The 13,526-nt window shown below is 40.1% G+C and overlaps 1 protein-coding gene and 1 pseudogene across 2 annotated transcripts in view; both read left to right on the top strand.

Annotated features, from left to right (window-relative positions):
* The window catches only part of DCX (doublecortin), a 117,775-nt gene that overhangs the window by 49,244 nt on the left and 55,005 nt on the right, over window positions 1–13,526 (top strand). The gene's annotated exons all lie outside the window — the stretch shown is intronic.
* LOC112932093 (U4 spliceosomal RNA) lies at window positions 8,402–8,532 on the top strand (annotated as a pseudogene).

Here is a 13,526-nt window from a genome sequence, read left to right as displayed (position 1 = left end):
CAGCAAGTCCTGGACTTGTGAATATAAATTGAGATGGGGCTGTAACTGGGACCCAGAATTGTGAATCTGCCCTCAAAGGGCCACTGATTTCCCTCCTGCTCAGCACATCATTTGTGATTTGTCACTCTCTTGGGCACTATTAGTGCCAGAGAAGCCCAGGACAAAGGAAGTTCTACAGGAAGACAAAGAGATTGGGTATTCGGTAGAGTTACTACATATGTATTTTGGAGTGACGAATTCTCTCTATTGGATGCCAATTGGAGCTAGTTCAGCATTTGGCCAGTGATGAACCCTGGTTGCAAAAAAACACCCCAAATTTCAAGACAGCATTGTGGAAACTCCTCTGATTGAACTTATCTCATTCTTTAGAGAACAGTGGGTTATTTATAAGGCATAATGATATCCTACAATGCTCCCTTTCCTGCTAAGAAGAGATTTTATCATCTCCCCAGATTTCACACCAGGGTTCGTCTCACTTGGCTCAATTTTCCTTGTGTCTGCAGATCTCAAATTGTCACGGAACATCTTGTCAGGAAAAGGCCAGATGGGCAGTCAGGGAAGTGATCCAGCCCACTCCCCCCACCCTCTGCCCTTGGGAAATAAAGTGCTCAACCTATCTCCACCCTCTCAGGGCACTGGGGAGTGAGGGGCCAGACAGTGACACATGAGAGGGTATCTCCAACTTAGCTTAGAGCTGCAAAAACCGGGACCAGATGAGCATTTTTGGAGATTAGGGAGCAGGAAATTCAGATTTCCATGTTGTAAGTTCACATGATGAAATCTGATACCACCCTCTCCCCTGCTCTGGAAATGAACTCAGTCCTCTCCTTGAATTGGGGGTCTCAGAGCCACAGATGTTCACAATGCACTTTTCGTTCTCCATAGCCTGTGAGAGGCAAAGTGAAACACTTAGCGCACAGGCACAGATTGTAATATATGGTCTAATAAAGTACTCAAAATGAGAGGCGTTCTCACTGCATTTGCATTTTGATTCCCGAGAAATGTTCTCTGGCAATTTTGTAGTAAAGAGATTTTAGACAAGGTCATTCCAGAATCTTCTTGGCATCCTCAGCACCTAGCACAGTGTTCCATAGGTGGTGCCCAGTAAATGCTTCCTTAGAGAGTGAGCCTGACATCCAGTGTTAACCTGCCCCCTTGTCACTTTGGGATTGGAGCACTGAGGTCTCTGTCTCTTGACTGCATCAGGCAGATGCCATCCTTTCTGTGGCCTGTGTCTGTCTCTGGATTAACTGTGCCCTAGACAATGTCTACATTAAGCAGTCAGGGAAGAGAGAAGCATTGTTGTTAGCCAAGCCACCATGCTTTTGATTCATCTTAGAGCTGATCTCAGGTGAGATCTAGTTGGCTTCCTCCTCTTGGCTTTGGGCTTTAGCTTTGTGGCTTTGACCCACAGCTGTGTCTCTGCACTGATAACTTTCTATAGCCTTATTAGCTTTCCTGATTACTATCTCTCTTCCCTGACCCACAATGTGAACATTAGTTCACAGATGTCAGGGGAAGAGGCTTGGCTCTTATTGTACAATTGCTTTTCTGGTGAGAAGTCAAGAGTATAGTTCTGGGTTGAGGAATTCTGAAAAGTAAAGTAGAGACAACACCCTGGCATTATGTTTGGAAGCGTGGGATAGGTTATGAAGATTCATATCATGACATTATGCTAACGATGTATTCAACCAATGGTTTTCAACCAGGGGCAGTTTTGCCAGAGGACATTTAACAACGTCCAGAGATATTTTTAGTTGGCGTAACTGTGCAGATGTTGCTGTCATCTAGTGAGTAGTGAACGGGGATGCTGCTAAACATCCTATAATGCACAGGATGCCCCCCACCAAAGAATTATCCAACGTAAAATGTCAATAGGGCCAATGTCAAATAACTTTGTATTAAAGACAGATACAAATTATACCTCACAACTCTATAAAATATACAGATGAAAAAAGACTGGAAGGATACACATCACAGTTATAATGGAAAGTCTGGGTGGCAGGATTATGCATCTTTTTTTTTCTTTCTCTGGTTTGCAAGTTTTCTAATATAACCACATTGCCTTTAATTTAGATTAATTTTCACCTAAATGATATATGAGCACATTCTGCTGGGAAAGAATTAGAGTACTGCAGACCAACCAGGCTTCTTCCACCTCAGTCTCTTTCTCAGAGGTAACCAGTTTGTGGATATGACCTTCCAGAGCTTTATCAACACATTTACACATAGGTTATGTGCAGCTATAGAAAACATATTATTATTTTTACAGCTTTGTAATATTTTTCAGTTTCTCTATTTCTCTGCTGGTGGACATGAGGTTGCTTCTGATCCAAGGCTATCACAACGAATGCTGCATTCATGGGACATGCCTCCTTGAGCATACTTGCCAGGGTTTTCCAAAAGTAGGTATGGAAATGAAAATTTCTGAGTTATGGAAAACACGCACTTAAAATCTTTACTACAAATTGCCCCCCAGAGAGCTCACATATTTAATTTTCTGACACCCTCACCAACACCTGATATTTTGTTTTTTTCACACTTGCCAATCAGTTGCAAAACAGTATCTTGCTTTTGTTTTGATCTGCATTTCCCTTGTTACTGATAAGATTGAGCGACTCTCCATTTATTTGCTGAACCTATCACATACTCTCTTCTGTGAACAGTGGTGTCTACATCCCTTGCTGACTTTTGTACTATAAGACCTTTCCAATCATTTTGAAGAACAAAAGAGCAGGCTCCAGTTTGTAAAAACACAGAAGTCAGCCTCCCGAGCTGCTTGCTTCTCCTAAGATAGAGCCTGAATCCCACCCAGGCAAAAATAACCCTTTCTTGTCATTGCTGAAAACCCAAGAAAGCAGCTTTATTAGGAAACAAACTAACTGGGCCCATTCTCACCACTGCTCCCTGTTTCCCTACACTGTGAGCCTCTGCTATGCCAGCTTCCTAACACTGAGTAGCCAGCAGGTACTGCCAGTCAGATTCACTTCAGTCAGATACAAATCTGATATGTGATGAGGCATAAAGAACCATGAAAGGCAGCGTGTGAACTGAATGGTATCTGCTGTCCGTGCAAATGGCAATTAGGACCATTAAATTTCAGTTAATCTTCATTAAGAACATCTGTTGTCTAGCCCACATGAGGAAACTAAAGATGGGGTTGGGTAATTGTGACCACTGTAAATAAGTAGTTGTATCAAATGGTTTCCCACCCCGCAGGCATAAACTGAAAGAGATGTGGCAAGGAAAAATATAATATGCACTATGTAGTGGCTAAGGAAGAAGGCTAGATAGAAGGCTTCTTCAAGACTCTTGGGCATTATTTGAAACTGGGGTACCTATAAGCCATACCCCATTGTGATAAAGAACATGATTGATTTCATCCTGGTAAATTTCAGGATCAGATAAAGGTGCCCCAAAGACCCAACCAGAGCTGGTCTTTAGCCAGGTTGGATACAGTCAAGTTGGGCTTTACCAAATCTGGCCTTTCTGGTCCCCTTTGTCTATTTTGGTTGTCCCATCCTACATACCCTCCCACTCTGTCCCCTTGGGGCCCCACTCTCTGCTGGGGGACTGTTGATATTAAGCGCTTCAAATCCCTGCTACCAACATGTTGCCATCCTTCTGCCCTGCAAATGGAGGACATCTACCTCATTACTTTCCCGGTTGGCTTATGTCTGTGGTGGAATGAACTATTCTCACCAGTTCCAGAAGAGATGTTAGGGGAAGGGCAGGGACTTCTGTACCTTTGTCCGAGGTTAGGTAGGTTAAACTTTTCCTGACCACCAACTGCTGTGGTGATGGTCTTCTTTTCGAAGTGAATGGGGAGACAGATAGGGAGGTGGATAAGATAGACAAGCAGTTTAAATCATATTCCTTTGCATATGTACACATATCTCACCTTGGTAGCCTTACCATAGTTGTGATTTTACATACGTTTGGGTGATTATTTTGTCAACATCAGTCTTCCCTACCAATCTGTAAGTAACATGGGAGCAGGAACCAGGTCTATTTTTGTTGATTACGTATCCCCAGCACCTAACACGGTGTCTGCTACATAAGCGTGAAATAGGATTTACTAACTAAAAACACCAACAGTTGTGGCTCTGATGTTCTTAGAATGAAAGAAAGCCAGATGTTCAGGCAGGTGGGTGCAGAGAGGCATTTGTGAGGGGTAGGGCATCTCACCACCTCTCTACTTTCACACCAGGGAGATATCTCACCCTGGGAGTCTGCTTTTACCTTTGTAAAAGCTGTCCCCAGATGCAACAGTTCTGAATCTGCCAACAGTTTTCTCATTGAGGAAGGTTGGGAATGATTGAGAATGAAACTTGCCTTTGATAGTTAACTATTCCTGGGCTCTCAAAGCCACTGTCTTCTCCAGGACAGATGCTCATTAGCAGGCACAGGCCCATCTTGCTCTCTGGAGCCTGGTAAAACTGTGCCAGCCAATTGTGGAGCTGGGATGGTGGTAGGCAACCAAGTACCTCAGGGACTGTATTTTCAAAGAATTTGAAACAAGGACATAATGGTGCATCTCTTGAATCCTCACTGCTGCAGCAATCTGCCAATATATCACTCCCTTACCTCTCAAAGAGAACTGACATGGAAGGAGGAGAGGATGAAGGGTGTTGCAAAGATGCTGGAAATGGAGCAAAGGTAGCATTGAGAGCCAACTTTGACTTAAACTTTGATTCAAGAGAATTCTGAATGGAACTGGTGATTCTTTCTCCAATTCTTCTCAACCATCCCATTTAACCTCTTTTTAAATCCTGCTCTTTTCCCAGAATCCTTCTCTTGACCTCTTATCTATTGCCCAGAATCCTTGCAAGGTCTTAATACCCCTGTTCCTCAACAACAAAAGTAAGAGTTTAACTGAATCCCCAGCCTCTCCTCTATGACCCAGGATCTTGATGCAGAAATGAGAGGCAAACTAGACACATTTGTACTTTTTCTGCATCAGTTCCTCAGTTGCTACTAACTGGAATAGCTCTTATTCATAAAACCCAGAGATTTCCAGGGAGACCATTGCTAATCTCATAAACTCAAGACATAGAGCAGTTGGCTTGAGTATCACTAATTTCATTTCCATGCTTATGTTTGCTGTCATTCATTCAGGGACAAGAAGTCAGCTATGATAAGAGTAAACTATGGATTAGCATTGCATATTGTAGGTGTAAATTTTGCTGTAAATGAAATGTACAGATGATGTAGAACCAGTTATAGAAGAAACAGAAGGGACAGATGAGCCTTTGATAGAAAATAGCTTCATTATTTGCTTAGTTGGGTATTTGGGATTCGTTAATTTTTCACATTTTATAAGGAGATAGATCCCAGTAGGCCCAAGAATTGGATTTATGATAACAAATTAGGAGCTTAGGTGAAATTAATAAACCCAAACTTCAAAATGTGTTGAAATGAAACTAAAGATTTTGAAGTCTAGCTATTTATTTTTAGAGTGAGATTTATCTATTTATTTTTAGAGTGAGAGAGAGAGAAAGAAAGAGAGATAGTGTGAGCAGGAGGAGAGGCAAAGGGAGAGGGGGAGAGAATCTCAAGCGGATTCCCCACTGAGTGTGGAGCCCAGCGAAGAGCTCGATCTCACAACCCTGAAATCATGGCCTGAGCCAAAATCAAGAGTTGGACACTTAAGTGACTGAGCCACCCAGGCATCTTTGAAGTCTAGCTCTTTTATTTTTTTTTAACTATTTTATTTATTTATTCGTGAGAGACACAGAGACAGAGAGAGAGGCAGAGACACAGGCAGAGGGAGAAGCAGGCTCCATGCAGGGAGCCTGACATGGGACTCGATCCCGGGTCTCCAGCATCGCGCTCTGGGCTGAAGGCGGTGCTAAACCGCTGAGCCAAGTCTAAACCCAAGTCAAGCTCTTTTAAAGATACTCACAATTTCCTTTTAGAAAGTGATCTTTTCAACTCTGAACATCTCAGAAACAGGAAACTCATTGCTTTTTAGTGTCTTTTGAAAATGCATACACATTATTTGTCCATTATCAATTTTATGTGAGTCAAACAGTCCAATAGTACAAAGACAGTATATCAAAGTCATTTTTCCCTCTTCTCCAGTCACACTTTCCTCCTCCAGAGGTGACCATTGTTAAGTGTTCAATGTATATACTTCTAACCTTTTCTTTTATTCTAACCTTTTCTAAATAAATTTAAATCAGTGGTTCTCAATCCGAGCAATTTTGTCTTTCAGGGGTACATTAGGCAGTGTCTAGAAGCATTTTTGGTTGTCATAGCTGGGAATGGGATGTTATTGGCACCTACTGGGTAGAAGCCAGGAATGTTGCTAAACTTTCCACAGTTCGCAGGACAGCTGTTCACAACAACAACAACAAAAAAAAAAAAAAAGAAAGAAAGAAAGAAAGAAAGAAAGAAAGAAAGAAAGAAGAAAGAAAGAAAGGAAAAGAAAGAAAGAAAGAAAGAAAGGAAGAAGAAAGAAAGAAAGAAAGAAAGAAAGAAAGAAAGAAAGAAAGAAATAAAGAAAAAAAAAAAAAAAGAAGTCCCAAACAAAAAATACCCAATCCTCTGGGGCCCCTGGGTGGTCAGTCAGTTGTTGAACTCTTTGTTTTAGCTCAGGTCATGATCTCAAGGTTTTAAGATTGAGCCCCACATTGGTCTTTGCACTCAGTGTGGAGTCTGCTTCAAATCCTCTCTCACCCTCTGCCCCCTCCACTCATGCACACGCTCTTTCTAAAATGAATAAATAAAATCTAAAAAAAAAAAATCTGATCCCAAATGTCAACTCACAAAGCTGAGAAACCTGATTTACACATAGAGATGGAGATAGAGATAAATATGTGTATTATTCTTAAATAAGATCACACAATCTCCATTTTTCCAAAGCCTTCTTTTGCACTATTTGAAGCTCTTTCTCTGTGGGTATTTACATTCCCACTGCATTCTTTTTAACAGCTGCATGGTATTCTCTAGTATGGATACACTGTAGTTCATTAAATAGTCCCCTATTGGTGGATATTTAGGTTGCCTCCAATTTTTGCAGTTACATACAGTGCTGCAATAAGCATCTTTGTACATAAATCATCTATTGGATCCTAGAAGGATAATTACTGGGTCATTGATTATATATAGTTTCTGTTTTGATACATTCTGCCAAATTTTCTCCCTCAAAAGGCTTTATAAATGTGTACTCCCATCCACAGTGTTTAAAAGTGCAGTTTTCTTATACCTTCAGCAGCACTTTTATCACTCTTTTAAAATTTTACCAGTCTGAAGGGTAAAAATATATAATTTCTGAGTCAATTTGATTGCCCTGAGAGTATAAAAATTGAGTGAGTGAGACTTTTGGCCATTTTAAATTAATTAATTAATTAATTAATTAATTGCTTGTTTATTTACTTTGCCCATTTTCCTACTGGATTGTTTGTTCTTTTTTTTTTTTTTAAACATTGATCTGATATATTTTAGAAGGTAATCTTTCATTGAATATGTGGCCAGTATTCTCTGTCTTACAGCTTGTATTTATTTATTTGATTTATTTTTTGTAAAATGTTAAATTAAAAGCCCTTAATTTTGGCATAATCAAATTTATAACTCTTTTACTTTGTGGCTCTGTGTTTTAGAGATTGTTGAAGAAGGCCTTCCTTACCTGAAGATGATCAAAACATCTATTTCTTCATTCTTATTGTTTTATCCTCTTAGGTTCATCTCTATATTTTGCATTTGCTTTGCGCTACAAGGAAGGGTCTACCTTTTTTCCAAAGAGATAGGCAAAGTCTCATCACAATTTATAAAATAATTAATTTTCTCCATGATTAAAAATGTCATTTTGACACTCTATTCATCTATGATCTCTGTTCCATGGACTTACTTCTACCTGTTCCTGGCATAATAGTACCCTGTTTTAAATACTATAGTTTTTTTGATGTCTGATGTTGTAAATCCTCACTTGGGATTTTTCCCCCCAAGATATCATGCATTGTTCTTATACATTTTGTCTCCCATTTGAACTTTAGAAACAGATTGTTAATTCTCATAAAAGTGCTATTGAGAGTTTTATTTGGACTGCCTTGAATTGTATATCTAAGTTTAATGAGAATTGACATCTTTAAAATATCTTGAAAATGAAACTATCTTATTTTATTCAATAAAGACTTGTATAGTTTTTCACCAACCAGGTCCAATACATTTCTTATAGATTTGTTTCTAGATATAATAATTTTTCTTGCTGTTGTGAATAGAATGTTTCTCCTATAAATTTTTAAATAATTGACCATTGCTGGAGTATAAAACTATTATTCTGTATCTTGATCTTGTATGTGGCCATCTTGCTGAACTTTTTTGGAGCACATGGATTTTTTGTTCATATTCTGCAATTTTATGAGTAGATAATCATCCAGTATGAAAATAGTGATTATTTAGCTCTGTACAGTGGCAGTATTGTAGTCAATGAGGTTTATCCAAGGCACAATTATTGCCAATTGAAAGTAGTCATAATTTTTTTCTTTGATTTTGCAAAATTTATACCTCATTTTTTGTTCTTATTGCAGGCTCATTTAAAAGTTCCTTCCTATGGTGAGTCAAGATCTGTTCTGAATTTTTTTCTCCAGCAGTTCCAGTTTAGTGTTCTAGAGCTAAACAGAATAAGGCAAATCATTTTTCTGCAGGATAATCCTTCAAATGTTTAAATATGCTTATCGTACCTCCCACATCTCTGTTTTCCAGGATAAGCACTTTAAGCATCTCTATTTCCCATCCTGAGTCATCTTTCTCCAAATGCACTGTGTATTGGTGATTTCCCTTTTAAAAGACAGTGCCCAGAGTGGAAGAGAGTTCAGATATTGTCTAATCATTGCAGAGTACATATAGAGAAACTAATTTTACTAATTTGCACACAATACTCCTGTCAATGTCCTGAAAGATTGCAATGTTAGAGCCACATGGTTTTAACATACTATTTTTTTGCAATGGAATTTTTACAAATGAAATCTTAGCCACCATCTTAATTCTTAAAGCAGTTAAGAGTGGAGTTTCTCTTGTTGACATGAAAGGAGGGTGGGAGTTTACAGAACCTTTATGTCAACTTCCTACTTGTTCCTCAAGGTAGCCCAAGAAGCATCCCAAGGATCTCAAGAACATAGTTTGAAAACCATGAATTGAGTCCAACTTCTTCAGAGGACAATGTAGCCCAAAGAGGCAAAGTGACTTACTGAGGTCACATAGTGACTCATCGAAATAGGTGGAACTCAACTTGGGTCTCTTAACTCCCATTCCAGAGATCTTTTCACTGTTTCACTCTGTTCCTCACTATTAACTCTCATACCTTCGTGACTCATATTAACCTTGGGATCAGCTAAAATCCTGAGGCTGCTATTAATATTCATCTTGCTCCATCAAATACAGTTGATATTTGGAAATAGAAATGTGGAACTTTACATTTATTAAGTGCATTAAATATAATCTCTCCTGGAACTCAAAGGAACATTAGAAATCTTTGCTTTTGGCCCATAAGTCCTGCTCTTTAAAAAACGTCTTAAACCTTTTCTTTCTTTAAGGTTTTGTTTTCAAGTAACCTCTACACCCAACATGGGGTTTGAACTCACAACTCCAGATCAAGAGTTGCATGCTCACTGACTGAGCCAGCCAGGTGCCCCAAAAAACTTTCTGAAATCTTGATTCTGCTGTCATTTAACATCAATCTATTTCTTTGGGCAGGGCTATTCAAGTAAAGCTACAATTCATTACACTGACATTAAACCCCCAGTTCTTCAATTTGCCAATAAATGTATAATTAAGGCCTACCTCCAAAAACTTCAAACTTATATTCTATGGCATTTTTCCTCCTTAACCTGGAGAACTCCTACTCATCTATTGAGACCCATTTTTTTGAGGGGGACCCATTTCTAATGTTACCTCCTCTGTGAAGTGTTACTAAGCCCTCATTCTTCCTCTTTGAAGCAGAATTGACAGGTCCCATGCTTATAATATACTAGAATTTTAATGACTAACATTCTTCACTATTTTATGAATTCCTTAAGGGCCTTATGTATTATCTGCATCTACAGATCATGAGCTTGGGATGGCCCAGGGACTACGGTGACTGCCTACTAAGAAGGACTGAACATCAGGGAGGAACTTAGACTAGCATGTCATGAGAGGTTAATGATTTCTGTCATGGTCTCAGAAAGGAAGTATTTTGCCAACACTGGCCCAGGGCATAGTCAGTACACAAAATATGTTTTGTAAAGTTTATTTTTATATCCCACACAGATTTCTAGAAATTTTATCAAAAGAAAAGGTAGCTGGCCATGGCTTGTGCTGACCTTTATTTGTGTTTAGTGATCCTAATTTCTCTTGAGTTCTCACAAACAATATCCTAATAGCCCTTTTGCAATATTTTTCTGGGTATCAGCATCAAGCTAATTATTGCTTTATGTTTTCTGGGATATATTTCTTTCCCTTTTTGAAAAGTAGGACAACATTTCCTTGTCTTTAGCCTCCTGGCGCCTCTTCCATTTTCCAAGAACTTTCCAGGTGGTGGTGACTCATTTGGAGAAAATGGCCCCATTCACTCGGACCTTTCAACAGCATTGTTTGTCATGGTCAGGGGCCATGACTAGGAGAGCTGTTTCTTGGAAAAAGTATATTTAAATTGGGCAAATCAGAGGCTGAAGTCAGGATGGCCAATAAATGTGTTATTGACAGAGGCCTGGCCTAGAAAGACAGCCAAGTCTAGGGAGGCAGTTTTCTCTGAACTGTGGCCCAGCAAGCATTTCAGATGGCTCTCCCTGTCTTTCTTCCCTTCCTCTTCTCTTGGCTCCGTGTTCTCTTCTTGCTGTAGTTTGTCTACTCTGAACTGAATTTGGATGGCTAAAGCATAATCTCAGCACAAACGTGACCCGAAGAATACACATCTGCCCTTGAGTTCCGGATGAGGGTCTAGGTCAGTAACTGTTAATGACAGAGATAATAGGCAAAACAGGAAACAGTTTCAAGAAATTGAAGATATTATGTTAATTGCAAATGTACTTCAGGCTGTATATATGTGAAAAAGAGAGGATCAACTATGTACACACAGACACACACACACACACACACACACACACACACACACAGTAAAATGGCAATACATTGGAATGACAAAAGAAATGTTCTGTGAATCTACTATAAGCCCAGTCCTGTGCTAGCCTGGGAAGGTGCAAAGACACGATCCTAAAGATGTTGCAATACTTAAACCAATTTTTCTACCTTGATAAGGGAATAACAGATAGTCAGGGTCCGATGTTTAGTTGTTTTTTCTCAAACTTGGCTTGAACAAAATTTGGAACCAAAATATAAGTGAATTTTTGAAAAGGCTAACCTTCAGTGACCATAAAATGAAATTCATCCAAATGCTCTGTTCCAACCATGTGTTCAGTGACCCCTGATCTACTGTAAATGTGGAGAAAATGAGATTCAAGTGACCATAGCTTGTCCCTCACACCCCACACCAGAGGTTGCTTCGTAGGGGCTGTAACAAGCCTGGTCTTCACTGGGACTGGGAAATGTCATCAAGCGGGTTCAGCCCAGCTAAAGTACTTGTCTCCTCCATGGAGATCTTAACCACTTAGTTGGGTGAGAGGGACAGTGAGAATTGTCCCTCCAAAGGGTTGTCCTGTTGCTATAAGGCATCTAGATCCTGACTCCTGATCTTAGCCCATGCAAGGGACAAGTGTAAACAGGGGCTACTTTGCTCTCAGTGGAAAGGTTTGAGTTGAGCTCCTTCCAGGCGATCAGACTGGCTGCCATTTTATACGATCTATTTCTGTCTTCCTGTACACATCCCTCAATTTGCATTACTGCTTAAACTCACCACTAGTCCTGCCTCTCTGTGTGGGAGGTGGAATGGATTTGAGGAGGGAAAAAAAGAAAGGCTTGTTTGTGAGGAGGGGGAGAATGCAGGACTTTCACTAGCTCTTCCTCCTAGATGTCTCCAGAGAAGCAGTTTGTCTCCTGGCCTTCTTTCTCACAGGAATCAGCCTTACTTCTTTGTGTATTTGACTTTTAGCTGCGTTTGAGCCACTTTGGCCCATTAAAAACGGTGATTGGCATAATGGAAAGATGAATGAAAAGCATGTGGAAATAGAACTTTAAAGATGGTTTACGTGAAGAGAGTGATTTGAAAGGGGCCACCGAAGGCTCTCGGATCTCCTCTACCAAGTCATAAGGGATATGAAATGTCCACTATTAGAGCTTAATTCCTTAGGGTTCAGTTACAGTCCTCTCTAGGCATGACCTACAACCCTGGGCAGGATGCAGATTGAGCTCTGAACATGCTAGCATAAAATAATTTTCAGAAATGAGCAATCAATTCATCCTTTCCCAGCAACCAGTTGGATGGGTTTGCCAATATATTGGACTTGGATTATTTCCCCCATTCTTAAGGGAAACTAATTTAATTGTGTAAATGTTCAATCTTAACAGGCTCAAAAAACAATTGCTATGAGTCAAAACTTGGAATCGGGAGGTGGTTTAGATGATTGTATAAACAAGGGCCAAAAAGTGAACTTTTCAGACCCTCACATGTAGGTCAGAGGCAAGAAAAGAATTAAATTGTGACAGAAGGGACTCAACTAAGGAGTTTCCACCAGAATGACAACTTCTCAAGGACAGGAGCTTATTCTTATTCTTTTTTTAAGATTTTATTTATTTATTCATGAGAGACACAGTGAGAGAGAGACAGAGACACAGTCAAAGGGAGAAGCAGGCTCCCTGCAGGAAGCCTAATGTGGGACTGGATCCCAGGACTCCAGGATCGCCCTGAGCCAAAGGCAGCCGCTCAACTGCTAAGCTACCCAGGCATTCCACTTATTCTTTTTTTTTTTTTAATAAATTAATTTTTATTGGTGTTCAATTTACCAACATACAGAAAAACACCCAGTGCTCATCCCGTCAAGTGTCCCCCTCAGTGCCCCTCACCCATTCCCCCCCACCCCCCGCCCTCCTCCCCTTCCACCACCCCTAGTTCGTTTCCCAGAGTTAGGAGTCTTTATGTTCTGTCTCCCTTCCTGATATTTCCCACACATTTCTTCTCCCTTCCCTTATATTCCCTTTCACTATTATTTATATTCCCCAAATGAATGAGAACATACACTGTTTGTCCTTCTCCGATTGACTTACTGCACTCAGCATAATACCCTCCAGTTCCATCCACGTTGAAGCAAATGGTGGGTATTTGTCGTTTCTAATGGCTGAGTAATATTCCATTGTATACATAAACCACATCTTCTTTATCCATTCATCTTTCGATGGACATCGAGGCTCCTTCCACAGTTTGGCTATTGTGGACATTGCTGCTAGAAACATCGGGGTGCAGGTGTCCCAGCGTTTCATTGCATCTGAGTCTTTGGGGTAAATCCCCAACAGTGCAATTGCTGGGTCGTAGGGCAGGTCTATTTTTAACTCTTTGAGGAACGTCCACACAGTTTTCCAGAGTGGCTGCACCAGTTCACATTCCCACCAACAGTGTAAGAGGGTTCCCTTTTCTCTGCATCCTCTCCAACATT

This window comes from Vulpes vulpes, chromosome X (genome assembly GCF_048418805.1).
Source record: "Vulpes vulpes isolate BD-2025 chromosome X, VulVul3, whole genome shotgun sequence".
Lineage (NCBI taxonomy): Eukaryota > Metazoa > Chordata > Mammalia > Carnivora > Canidae > Vulpes > Vulpes vulpes.
This window is presented reverse-complemented; position numbering and strand designations above follow the sequence as displayed.